Consider the following 12,949-nt stretch of genomic DNA (forward strand, 5'->3'; position numbering starts at 1 on the left):
TTCAGGTTTTGATTTATATAGAAATGGGTACTAACATTTAATTGCTCCGGTTACACTCAATTCACCTTCTGGTGTAAAGCTGTTAGTGGGTGACGTTAGGTTGAGGCCACTGAAAGTGGCAACGCAGGTGGAGAAGGTATACGGCATGCTTGCCTTCATCGGCCAGGGCATTGAGTTTAAACATTGGCAAGTCATGTTGCAGCTTTATAGAACCTTAGTTAGGCCGCACTTGGAATATAGTGTTCAATTCTGGTCGCCGCACTACCAGAAGGATGTGGAGGCTGTGGAAAGGGTACAGAAAAGATTTACCAGGATGTTGCCTGGTATGGAGGGCATTAGCTACGAGGAGAGGTTGGAGAAACTTGGTTTGTTCTCACTGGAACGACAGAGGTTGAGGGGCAACCTGATAGAAGTCTACAAGATTATGAGGGGCATGGACAGAGTGGATAGTCAGAAGCTTTTTCCCAGGGTGGAAGAGTCAACTACTAGGGGGCATAGGTTTAAGGTGTGAGGGACAAGGTTTAAAGGAGATGTACGAGGCAAGTTTTATTTTGCACAGGGGGTGTCTGGAACTCCCTGCCGGGTTAGTGGAAGCCCATACGATAGTGACTTTTAAGGGTGTCTTGACAAATACATGAATAGGATGAGAATGGAGGGATATGGTCCCCGGAAGGGTAGGGGGTTTTAGTTCAGTCGGGCAACATGGTCGGTGCAGGCTTGGAGGGTCGAAGGGCCTGTTCCTGTGCTGGACTTTGTTCTTTGTAACGGGTGACAACTTTGTATTGGATGTAATGTGACCAATGGTAACAAGCTGTAAGAGTCAGCTGACCCAATAAACCATGGAACCAATTACAGAATGATATCATGACCAGCTGGCTCACTATAAATAAGAACCTGTTTGGAATTGTGTTGGGCTTGGAGTGGCCCAGGGCGAGGCCCCAAGTTTAGAGTAATGAAGTTTCTTTATTAAACCCTTTCTTTGATTTATAAGTTGGATAAGTTTTGTTATTTTGCATTATCTGCATTTGAAGAGTACCTTCCAAAGAAACAGGTAAACAGAGATAGCAATCTTTTCTCATCCATCTTCTCTCCAAACAAAAATTTCCCAGACCGGGGATGAGAGATAATTCGGAGTGATTGCCACCTCCTTAGCAGTTCCAAAATCACAAGAGTCAAGGGGCTACCAGTGGTAGTGCTTTCATTCTTTTATCAAGTTGATTGGCCTTTCTAAATTGACCCTATTATCAGAGGGATTAGCAGGGTAAATATGTGGGGTTATGGGGATAGGGCCTGGGTGGGATTGTGGTCAGGGAAAAACTCGATAGGCCGAATGGTCTCCTTCTGCACTGTAGGGATTCTATGAAAAGTAGAATGTGTGATTCTCATTCTACCTAACACTCCGACCAAGCACAATGCAATAATACAGTGCTCGACAGGCAGATCATTGAGCCCTCAGCTTCAAACCCATGTTCTCTTGAGCAACTGCCTATCTGCCCAGGTTAATATATTACTGCCACCACCTTTCCCCACTTTATCCCATAACTTCCTTGGAGTGGCAATCAGTGTCAGATGCCACTCCGTACCCACCTACCTGCGCCAAATTCCATCCCATGTCTCTCTCGCCTGACTTCCCCGACTGAGGCCGGAGGAGATCCAAGCAGTGCAGGGATCACAGGGGCTCAAGTGATGGAGTGTAAGATAATTGGAGTGAAGGGGGACATGCCCCCTTTTCTATTGCACCGACTGCTGTAATGCAGGTGAGTTTAAAGGTCCCACTAGACAGGCCAAGAAGAAGCTAAGTGTCTGAGGTTAGTGGACGGGATTTGGGGGGTGATAGTGAGCGGGGAAGGGGGGTGGGCATCGTCAGACATGGAGGGGTGTCCGTCCAGCTGATCAGGAAACCCATGCGGGTGGGGAATACCATGGGGGTTTGTTAGTCTTTAAAAGGACACTTGCACTGGGAAAGACTCCGTGTGGAATCAGTGTCAATGCTGCTATGTATACATGGATAACAGAAAACTACATGGTTAAAACTCATGTTCCCACTTGTTTCCTTTTAATGTCACTTGCAAAATAGGGATTATATACCTGGTTAACATTGCATCATTACATTGTTTGTCACAGATTTCCTGCTGTGGTCTGCACATCCCAATGCATTATCCTCATGTTAGTGCATCCCTTCCCTCAGCTCCAGCCCTCAGTCCTGAAGTTCCCCCCCACCCCCCCCCCAAAACCCACCCCCACTCCGCCAACCACACCCTACCCCAAACTCCCATTCCCACCTACATTCACAACTTTCAAATCCCCAGTATCTGTTGCCACCACTGCAGAATTCTTTGGCTGCTACTTTTCCCCTCAATCCCATCTCACCTTGAGCTCGCAGTGACGGGGCGGCACGGTGGCACAGTGGGTTAGCACCGCTGCCTCACAGCGCCAGGGACCCGGGTTCGATTCCCGGCTTGGGTTCACTGTCTGCGTGGACATTCTCCACGGGTCCGCGTGGGGGTTTCCTCCGGGTGCTCCGGTTTCCTCCCACAGTACGAAGGTGTGTGGATTAGGCGGGTTGGCCATGCCAAATTGCCCATTAGTGCCAGAGAGATTAGCAGGGTAAATACGTGGGGTTACGGGTGGGATTGTGGTCGGTGCAGACTCGATGGGCCAAATGGCCTCTTTCTGCACTGTAGGATTCTATGAGGTTTTGGGACATTGCTGTCTGCTACCTGCACCAGCCAATTTCTGCCAATAGATGGAGTCAAGTCAATCCAAAACTAGGGAGCCGGTGAGTAAATCTTTTTCTATTCATTTACATTTACTGAATACTGTATTTCTTTTATAGTTTTAACGTTATTTTATTTTAATGGTTATTTCATATTAATATGGACATTTAGGAATGTACAGCATTTCAACTTAAAATGTTCAGATGGGCGTTTTTCTGCTGAGAAAGAAATCCTACAGAGCAGGAGGAGGCCAATTGGCTCATCGAGCTTTCACCAACAACAATCCCACCCAGGCCCTATCCCCATAACCTCACATATTTACCCCAGCTGGTCCCTCTGATACCAAGAGATAATTTAACATGGCCAATCCACCTAACCCGCACATCTTTGGACTGTGGGAGGAAACCGGAGCACCCGGAGGAAACCCACGCAGACACGGGGAGAACGTGCAAACTCCACACAGACAGTTACCTCAGGCCGGACTTGAACCCGGGTCCCTGGCGCTGAGGCAGCAGTGCTAACCACTGTGCCGCCCCTGAAGTACCCAAGCACATACAACATTTTTTTATATTTGGTGATTTATTTTATTTTGCAAATTATTTCAGCCAGCAACGCACAATACTGCACATGAATGGTAAAGTACTTAAACTTGTACGTCGGTTTTCCCAGGCAAGAAACATCGAAAGGAACTGAACTCCGGTTTTAACATCGATCCCTATGAAAACCTCGATGATTCACCTAGTCGTGACTTTCAGGAAGCCAACCAGAATGTTAAGTGAAGACTTACTGTAACCACATAAAATGTTTCATTTCATTGCTATCTGTTTTACAAGGCTGCTTTAAAACTCATTGTGTGTTTCTAATTTTAAATATTCCATCATAAATCTTCAAATCTCACATCTAATACTTTTGCACGGTGGCACAGTGGTTAGCACTGCTGCCTCACAGCGCCAGGGACCCGGGGTTCGATTTCCGGCTTGGGTCAGAGTCTGCACGTTCTCCCCGTGTCTGCGTGGGTTTCCTCCGGGTGCTCCGGTTTCCTCCCACAGTCCGAAGAACGTGCCGGTTAGGGCGCATTGGCCGTGCTAAATTCTCCCTCAGTGTACCCGAACAGGCGCCGGGGCGTGGCGACTAGGGGATTTTCACAGTAACTTCATTGCAGTGTTAATGTAAGTCTACTTGTGACCAATAAATAAACTTGAAACATACTTGAAATGCAACCATTACCAAGTTCCAAAGACAAACACTGAATAGTCTGCATGCTTTCCTTTGATTGATGGCAACAAAAGTATACAGTATTTGTATTTAAACACTAGAGAAAGACAGCAACTCACAGACTGCACTGCAGTTGGGATGGCTCAGTATGCTGTGACTGAAAACTCCATTCCATACGAGACATTTAACATTACTCTGTACTGAACAGCGAGGAGCAGGACTGCACTAAATCACCTATTGCCTCATATCTCTGGAAAATTGTTTCAAATCCAGAATATAATTATTGAGCAATTATACGTTAGCACTCCTCCCATTTAACCAGATCCAGTTTGGAAATCCTGTTTTCATTATTTGTTCTAACTACGACATTGGATGTGGGACAGTTAATTTGAAAACATCTTTAAGTTTTGGCTAAAGCGAGTCAAGTTTCCGAGCGACCAAAAACTGAATTTTAGCAAGGGCTTCATCAGCTGTCAAGCCAGATGCTTTTTAGATTTACTGCAAGTACCACAGAAAAGACATTTTCAAACCCCAAATCTTCTTTAGTTATTATGTGCAACAATCATAATTAATATCAATTGCAATCCAGTCAATCCATGGCTGAAGGATATTTCATTTAATGAGATTTAATTTAAGTTTATTAGTGTTGCAAATAGCCGTACATTAACACTGCAATGAAGTTACTGTGAAAATCTCCTAGTCGCCACACTCCGGTGTCTGTTCGGGTACACTGAAGGAGATTTTAGCATGGCCAGCACACCTAACCAGCACGTCTTTCGGACTGAGGGAGGAAACCGGAGCACCCGGAGGAAACCCACGCAGACAGGGGGAGAACATGCAGATTCCGCACAGACAGTGGCCCAAGCCGGGAATCAAACCCAGGTTCCTGGCGCTGTGAGGCAGTGGTGCTATTCATGGTGCCACCGCGCCGCCCATTTGAGTAAATGTAGTTTTCATCCATTTCTCAGTCAGTTTGATATCTCTGTCTGTTGTCTGAGCCTCCTTTAATTAAAAAATACTGTACGTGCTTGCACTTATCAGGAAGAGCTTCTGCCCCAGTGATTTACCTCAATTTTAAAAGGTCAATTCCTATGAACAAATTTGATATTTCTATTTTCTTGCACCAGCCATCCCTAGCCCAATTGGGATAGCGAGTTTAGTGACATGGGGATGATGCTGCTCTGATACTGACCAAATGTATATCCTGTTGGAACCTTACATCTGGCAGAGGGAAGACTTTCGCATACGTCATAGCGATGGAAGACAGTGTCTAAATCAATATGCTGTTCTGCCTTCTGCCTCCCACACAACTCCCACTTCCACCTCCCCTTTCAGTTACCAAAATAACACAAAAACAAGCAAATCAACCCAACCACTCCATGCCTGTGTTTACACTCCACACAAGCTTCCTCTCATCCTTCCTAACATAACTATCATAACTCCCTGTTCCCTTCTCCCTCATGTTAAAAAAAAAGGGGCGGCATGGACAGGTTGGGCCGAAGGGCCTGTTTCCATGCTGTAAACCGCTATGACTCTGTGCTAATCTTGCTTCTCCTTAAACGTATCTATGCTATTCGCTATAACTACTCCCTGCTATATTTTTTTTACATAAATAGGAGTCCAAGAGTGTTTTTTTGTCAAGTATCTATTGATTGCAGATTTTTCTAGACATTCCATCTCTGATTTTCTGATGGCTAATGGAAATTCATTCATTCTAATGGGTGACTGTCATTGTCACCATTAATCTCAGGATCTAACTGGTAAAGAGAGACATTACTTTATGGAAAAAATATGTTCTAACTCTTAGAAATTACATTGAATTTTAAATTCATTTAAGGGATGTGGGCATCATTGGCTAGGCCAGTATTTATTGCCCATCGCGAGTTGTTCCTTCAAAAGATGGTGGCGAGCTGCCTCATTGAACCGCTGTAGTCCCTGTTTCTTTGTAGCATTGGATACAGTGGAGTAGCTTGCTCGGCCATTTCAGAGGGCTTTTAAGAGTCAACCATATTGCTGTGGCTCTGGAGTCACATGTAGGCCAGACCAGGTAAGGACAGCAGATTTCTATCCCTAAAGGACATTAGTGAACCAGTTGGATTTTTAGGACAATGGCTTTCATGATCATTAAACTTTTAATTCCAGATGTTTTATTGAGTACAAATTCCATCATCTGCCATGGTGTAATTTGAACCTGGGTCCCCAGAGCGTAACCCTGGGTCTCGGGATTACTAGTCCAGTAAGTAGTCTCACAACACCAGGTTAAAGTACAACAGGTTTATTTGGTAGCACGAGCTTTCGGAGCGCTGCTCCTTCATCAGGCGAGTGCCAGAACAGTGCCTCACCTGATGAAGGGGCAGCGCTCCGAAAGCTCGTGCTACCAAATAAACCTGTTTGACTTCAACCTGGTGTGATGAGACTACTTACTGTGCCTACCCAAGTCCAACGCCGGCATCTCTACATCATGGCTACTAGTCCAGTGACAATAGCACTGCGTCCCTCCCTAAAATGACTCCAACTACAATAGTGAGTTGACTGCATGCTCTATCAGCGTGACAAAGGTGACACACCACTCAATGGAAAAAAAAGGTTTACCAAATTCTTACTGAGAGCTTAGGAGGCATGAATGAAATGATAGTGGATCATTCAGCCCGTGAACCTCAAAATATACAATTTATATCATCTTGGATTTTAGTCCTTTAATCTCCCAAAGAACAATTGCTGAAATATTTATCTTTGACTGTAAATGAAACTCCAAAGTATCAATTCATCCCAAGGACTTTAGCTGGTTGCTTTCTAATTACATTTTCTTTGTTCCAGCACCAAGATTCCATGTGTTCCATGAAAATTTGCATCTCGTCTTTTTAATCTTCGATAAGACAATGCTCCAATTATTAACAATAGAATGAACATTTTACAAGTGAATCAGATTACATTTTAGAGAGCGCATCTCAACCGAGCTGTGCAATTCACAGACTGTAATACAATGCATTCTCCAACTGATAATTCATAACTGCAGTAGAAAACAGCATTACTTTATAATAAGAGTCCGATCAACAGCATGAAAGTCACATCACATTTTTCATACATGTGTTTACATGCATTCACAATTCTTACATCATAGAATTCCTACAGTGCAGAAGAGGCCACTCAGCCCATTGCGCCTGCACCGACCTTCTGATAAGAGAATCTTACCCAGATCCTCTCCCCCGCCCTATCTCCATTGCCCCACATATTCATCACGGTTAATCCATTTAACCATTTTGGAACACTAAGGGGGCAATTTAGGGTGGCCAATCCCCCTAATCTGCACATCCTTGGACTGTGGGAGGAAACAGGAGCACACAGAGGAAACCCACGCAGACACGGGGAGAATGTGCAAACTGCACACAGACAGTCACCCAAGTCTGGAACTGAACCCGAGTCCCTGGAGCTGTGAGGCAGCAGTGCTCACCACTGTGCCACCGTGCCACCCCTAATTCTCAATTAGAATCCTACAAAATTTCACGTGGTTGCCTAATAAAGTCATATTAGGGTCACAACTTGATTTGATTTATTATTGTCACATGTATTAGTATACAGTGAAGAGTATTGTTTCTTGCACACTATACAGACAAAGCATACCGTACATAGAGAAGGAAAGGGGAGGGTGCAAAATGTAGTGTTACAGACATAGCTAGGGTGTACAGAAAGATCAACTTAATGCGAGGTAGGTCCATTCAAAAGTCTGACGGCAGCAGGGAAGAAGCTGGTTGGTATGTCTCCTCAGACTTTTGTATCTTTTTCCTGATGGAAGAAGGTGGAAGAGAGAATGTCCAGGGTGCGTGTCCTTAATTATGCTGGCTGCTTTTCCGAGGTAGCAGGAAGTGTAGACAGTGTCAATGGATGGACACTGAGGGATGGACTAGGCTTCGTTCATGATCCTCTGTAGCTTCTTGCTGTCTTGGACAGAGCAGGAGCCATACCAAGCTGTGATACAACCAGAATGGATGCTTTCTATGGTACACCTGTAAAAGTTGGAGAGAGTCGTAACGGACATGCCAAATTTCTTGAGGTGTTGGTTGGCTTGCTTAACAATAACGTCGGCATGGAGAGACGAGGACAGGTTGTTGTCGATCTGAACACCTAAAAACTTGAAGCTCTCGACCATTTCTACTTCATCCCCATTGATGTAGACAGTGGCATGTCCTCCACTACACTTCCTGAAGTCGATGACAATCTCCTTCATTTTCTTGACATTAAGGGAGAGATTATTGTCGCCGCACCAGTTCACCAGATTCTCTATCTCTTTCCTGTACTCCGTCTTGTCATTGTTTGAGATCTGAACCGCTACGGTGGTGTCGTCAGCTTAACTTGGAAATCGAATTGTAGGGGAATTTGGCCACACAGTCATAGGTGTACAAGGAGTATAGTAGGGGGCTGAGAACACAGCCTTGTGAGGCACCGGTGTTGAGGATGATCGTGGAGGAGGTGTTGTTGTCTATTCTTACTGATTGCGGGTTAGGAAGTTCAGGATCCAGTCGCAGAGGGAGGAGCCGATCCCCAGACCACAAAGTTTGGAGAGGAGTTTCATAAGAATAATGGTGTTGAAGGCTGAGCTGCAGTCAATAAATATGAGTCTTTGTTATCTCGGTGTTCCAGGGTTGAATGCAGGGCCAGGAAGATGGCATCTGCTATGGGGCTGTTGCAGTGGGAGGCAAACTGTAGTGGATCCAGGCAATCTGGGAGGCTGGAATTGATTCAAGACATGACTAACCTTTCGAAGCACTTCATAATGATGGATGTCAGAGCACTGGACAATAGTCATTAAGGCACGCTGGCTGGCTTTTCTGTGGTACCGGGATAATGGTCATCTTCTTGAAGCAGATAGGGACCTCATATTGTTGTAAAGAGAGGTTGAAGATGTCTGCGAATACTCCCACCAGCTGATCCGTGCAGGCTGTGTGTGCTCGTCCAGTTGCTTTGTGTGGGTTGACCTTCATAGATGATGTAGCAGGAAGTGTTGCAGAGATACATACTGCACTTTGTCAGCTATGGAATCAGAAGAAGATATGGAGATGGTACAGGCTTCACCTAAACTATTTCAGCATTGACATCCTATCAAAAAGTAAATAGAAAAACGTATGGGTGCGGAAGAGAGGCAGGGGGAGGAAGTAAAAAAGGATAAAGACTGGGGTAGTCGAAGCAGAAATGTTTTACAGAAACATGGCAAGTTACCAGCAGCAGGGGGACTAATAAGCAGGAAAGTTGTCAACCAAATAAACCTCCTTTCTGCGATCGCAAATCAGCACAATTCAAGATAAAGAGATTTGATATAGTAGTAATTAGAGACTTACTTGAGAGAGGATGTAAATGCATTAGAGGCGGTTCAGAGAAGGTTCACTAGATTGATCCAGGGGTGAAGGACATGGCTTATGAAGAGAGATTGAGCAATTTAGGCCTATACTCTCCAGAGTTTAGAAGATTGAGAGGAGATCTAATTGAGGTATATAAGATGACAAAGGCGATTGACAGGGTAGACTTAGGGCAGATGTTTCCCCTTGTTGGACGTTCCAAAGGGTGGCAGATTTAAAACAGAAATGAGGAGGAATTACTTCACTCAAAGGGTCATGAATCTGTGGGATTCTCTACCCCGGAGTGCAGTGGACGCCAGAACACGAAACAAATTTAAGGAGGATGTAGATAGGTTTTTAATTAGTAGTAGGATGAAGGGCTATGGGGAGTGGGCAGGAAAGTGGAAATGAGGCTGAGATGAGATTAGCCAAGATCGTATTGAATGTCGGAGCAGGTTCGAGGGGCTGAGTTGCCTACCTACTCCTGCTCCTAGAATTTATGTTTTTATTTGTTCCGGACAAGAATACCAATTAGGTTCATGATTTATGATATGGTAAAGGAATTTTCAAAATGAGTTATGAATCATATAAACAGTTAATTTTATTACTATGTTCAGAAATTAGTAAATTTATTAAACAAATTTAATTGCTGTGGAATTGAATATGAATTTTCCAGTCTACCAGCAAGATGGTCTGCATAAATCATGAGTAATGAAGTCACTGCAGCTTCTCCAAAAATAATTTAAAATTTAGTGTCCATTTGTATCTCGCTTGAGGTGTGGGGAACGCCGTGTCATTTCTACATACGGAATTTAGTTTAGGATTGTTTTCACTGGAAAGACGGAGGCTAGGATTGTTTTTGCTGGAAAGATGGAGGCTGAGGGGGAGGCCTGATAGGGGTCTACAAAATTATGAGAGGCATAGACAGGATAGTCAGAGGTTTTTTCCCAGGGTGGAAGTGCAAATTACAAGGGGGCATAGGTTCAAGGTGAGAAGGGGAAAGTTTAAGGGAGATGTGTGGGGGAAGTTTTTCACGCAGAGAGTGGTGGGTGCCTGGAACGCGCTGCCAGAGGAGGTGGTGGAAGCGGGCACATTAGCAACAACTAAGAGGCATCTGGATGGGTGCATGAATAGGAAGGGAATAGAGGGATATGGCCCGAGAAAGGGCAGAAGGTTTTCTTTTTGTTTAGTTAGGGCATCATGATCAGCACAGGCTTGGAGGGCCGAAGGGCCCGTTCCTGTGCTGTACTTTTCTTTGTACTAGCTTGATGCCCAGCGATGAAAAGTCTTCTCTGCAGCAATCCCAAGTGAAATTAATGAACATTTCAACCCAGTTCTCATTTCGTTGCCAGATAGCAACGACTTATCTTAATATGGCAATAAATTGGTGGTCTAATCAGATGGGTCACAAAGATGGTTGGCTATGAGATGGAAATTTTCTAATGCCATAATAGGTGGGGTGAAGGCATTTCTCACAGTGCTCAGGGAACTTTCATATCTAATCTATGCCATGTATTTAATTCCAACCCTCAGTGCCGAGAATCAGGAATAATTTCATTTCCCAGAACTAACATTCTTCACTGACATAAACAAAATATTTCACAAGGCATCAGGTACACGAGTTTCTGGAATTTTGATTTCAAAGTAAAAATGATAATTCTATCAGCCTTTACTGCTCCCCATAAGCATGTTCCTTGACCCGGAGATAAAATTACATTCACTTTTGGCAACTACAAGGCTTACAGCCAGAAACTAGTTCAAAATCCCCCTTCAGAAAACAGGGTAAATGCTGGAGGCCGAGGAGACATAAAAATCAATCGAACTGTCCTGACCAAATATTGATCCTAAACAAGTTCTCTGTTTACAGCTATATAAAGATGAAGATTTATTGGGATCGAGATTTTTGGACACTCATTTACACAACATATTTTTGTCGTAATGGATATGAGATCCTTAATCTATCATAAGACGTAGGAGCAGAATTAGGCCACTCGGCCCATCGAGTCTGCTCCGCCATTCAATCAGGGCTGATATTTTTCTCATCCCCCATTCTCCTGCCTTTGCCCCATAACCCCTGACCCCCTTATTAATCAAGAACCTATCTATCTCTGTCTTAAAGACACTCAATGACCTGGCCTCCACAGCCTTCTGCAGCAAAGAGTTCCACAGATTCACCACTCTCTGGCTGAAGAAATTCCTCCTCATCTCTGTTTTAAAGGATCGTCCCTTTAGCCTGAGGTTGTGCCCTCTGGTTCTAGTTTTTCCTACTAGTGGAAGCATCCTCTCCCACGTCCACTCTATCCAGGCCTCGCAGTATCCTGTAAGTTTCAATACATTGCACATCTTTTAAAAATGTAATTAATCTGGGTTGTCATGGCTGCTTTCAGAACAGTTTTTTTTTACCTCAGCCACTAAAGATTTTTCCCTTGTTTGTTTGTCTGTCTGTCTAACAATACATCTCAAAAACTAATAGATAGATTTCAACGATACTTGATACATAGATAGGACCCCAAGGAAGAGCTGATTCTTTTTTTTAGCAAAGTTGTGGATCTGGATCCTGGAATTTTTTTTTTAAAAAGGATCCACGAATAGAACCATAGAACCATAGAAAATTACAGCTCAGAAACAGGCCTTTTGGCCCTTCTTGTCTGTGCCGAACCATTTTATGCCTAGTCCCACTGACCTGCACTTGGACCATATCCCTCCACACCCCTCTCATCCATGAACCTGTCCAAGTTTTTCTTAAATGTTAAAAGTGACCCCGCATTTACCACTTTATCCGGCAGCTCATTCCACACTCCCACCACTCTCTGCGTGAAGAAGCCCCCCCTAATATTCCCTTTAAACTTTTCTCCTTTCACCCTTAACCCATGCCCTCTGGTTTTTTTCTCCCCTAGCCTCAGCGGAAAAAGCCTGCTTGCATTCACTCTATCTATACCCATCAAAATCTTATACACCTCTATCAAATCTCCCCTCAATCTTCTACATTCCAGGGAATAAAGTCCCAACCTATTCAATCTCTCTCTGTAACTCAGCTTCTCAAGTCCCGGCAACATCCTTGTGAACCTTCTCTGCTCTCTTTCAATCTTATTTACATCCTTCCTGTAACTAGGTGACCAAAACTGTACACAATACTCCAAATTCGGCCTCACCAATGCCTTATATAACCTTACCATAACACTCCAACTTTTATACTCGATACTCCGATTTATAAAGGCCAATGTACCAAAGGCACTCTTTACGACCCTATCCACCTGTGACGTCACTTTTAGGGAATTCTGTACCTGTATTCCCAGATCCCTCTGTTCAACTGCACTCTTCAGAGTCCTACCATTTACCCTGTACGTTCTTCTTTGGTTTGTCCCTCCAAAGTGCAATATCTCACACTTGTCCGCGTTAAACTCCATTTGCCATTTTTCAGCCCATTTTTCTAGTTGGTCCAAATCCCTCTGCAAGCTTTGAAAACCTTCCTCACTGTCCACTACACCCCCAATCTTTGTATCATCAGCAAACTTGCTGATCCAATTTACCACATTATCATCCAGATCATTGATATAGATGACAAACAACAATGGACCCAACACCGATCCCTGCGGCACACCACTAGTCACAGGCCTCCACTCAGAGAAGCAATCCTCCACAACCACTCTCTGGCTTCTTCCATTGAGCCAGTGTCTTATCCAATTT

The 12,949-nt window shown here is 44.2% G+C and overlaps 1 protein-coding gene across 5 annotated transcripts in view; it reads right to left on the reverse strand.

The window, feature by feature from the left end:
• Window positions 1-12,949, reverse strand: part of peak1 (pseudopodium-enriched atypical kinase 1) — a 239,668-nt gene that overhangs the window by 60,066 nt on the left and 166,653 nt on the right. The gene's annotated exons all lie outside the window — the stretch shown is intronic.

This window comes from Mustelus asterias, chromosome 29 (assembly GCF_964213995.1).
Source record: "Mustelus asterias chromosome 29, sMusAst1.hap1.1, whole genome shotgun sequence".
NCBI classification, from domain to species: Eukaryota; Metazoa; Chordata; class Chondrichthyes; order Carcharhiniformes; family Triakidae; genus Mustelus; species Mustelus asterias.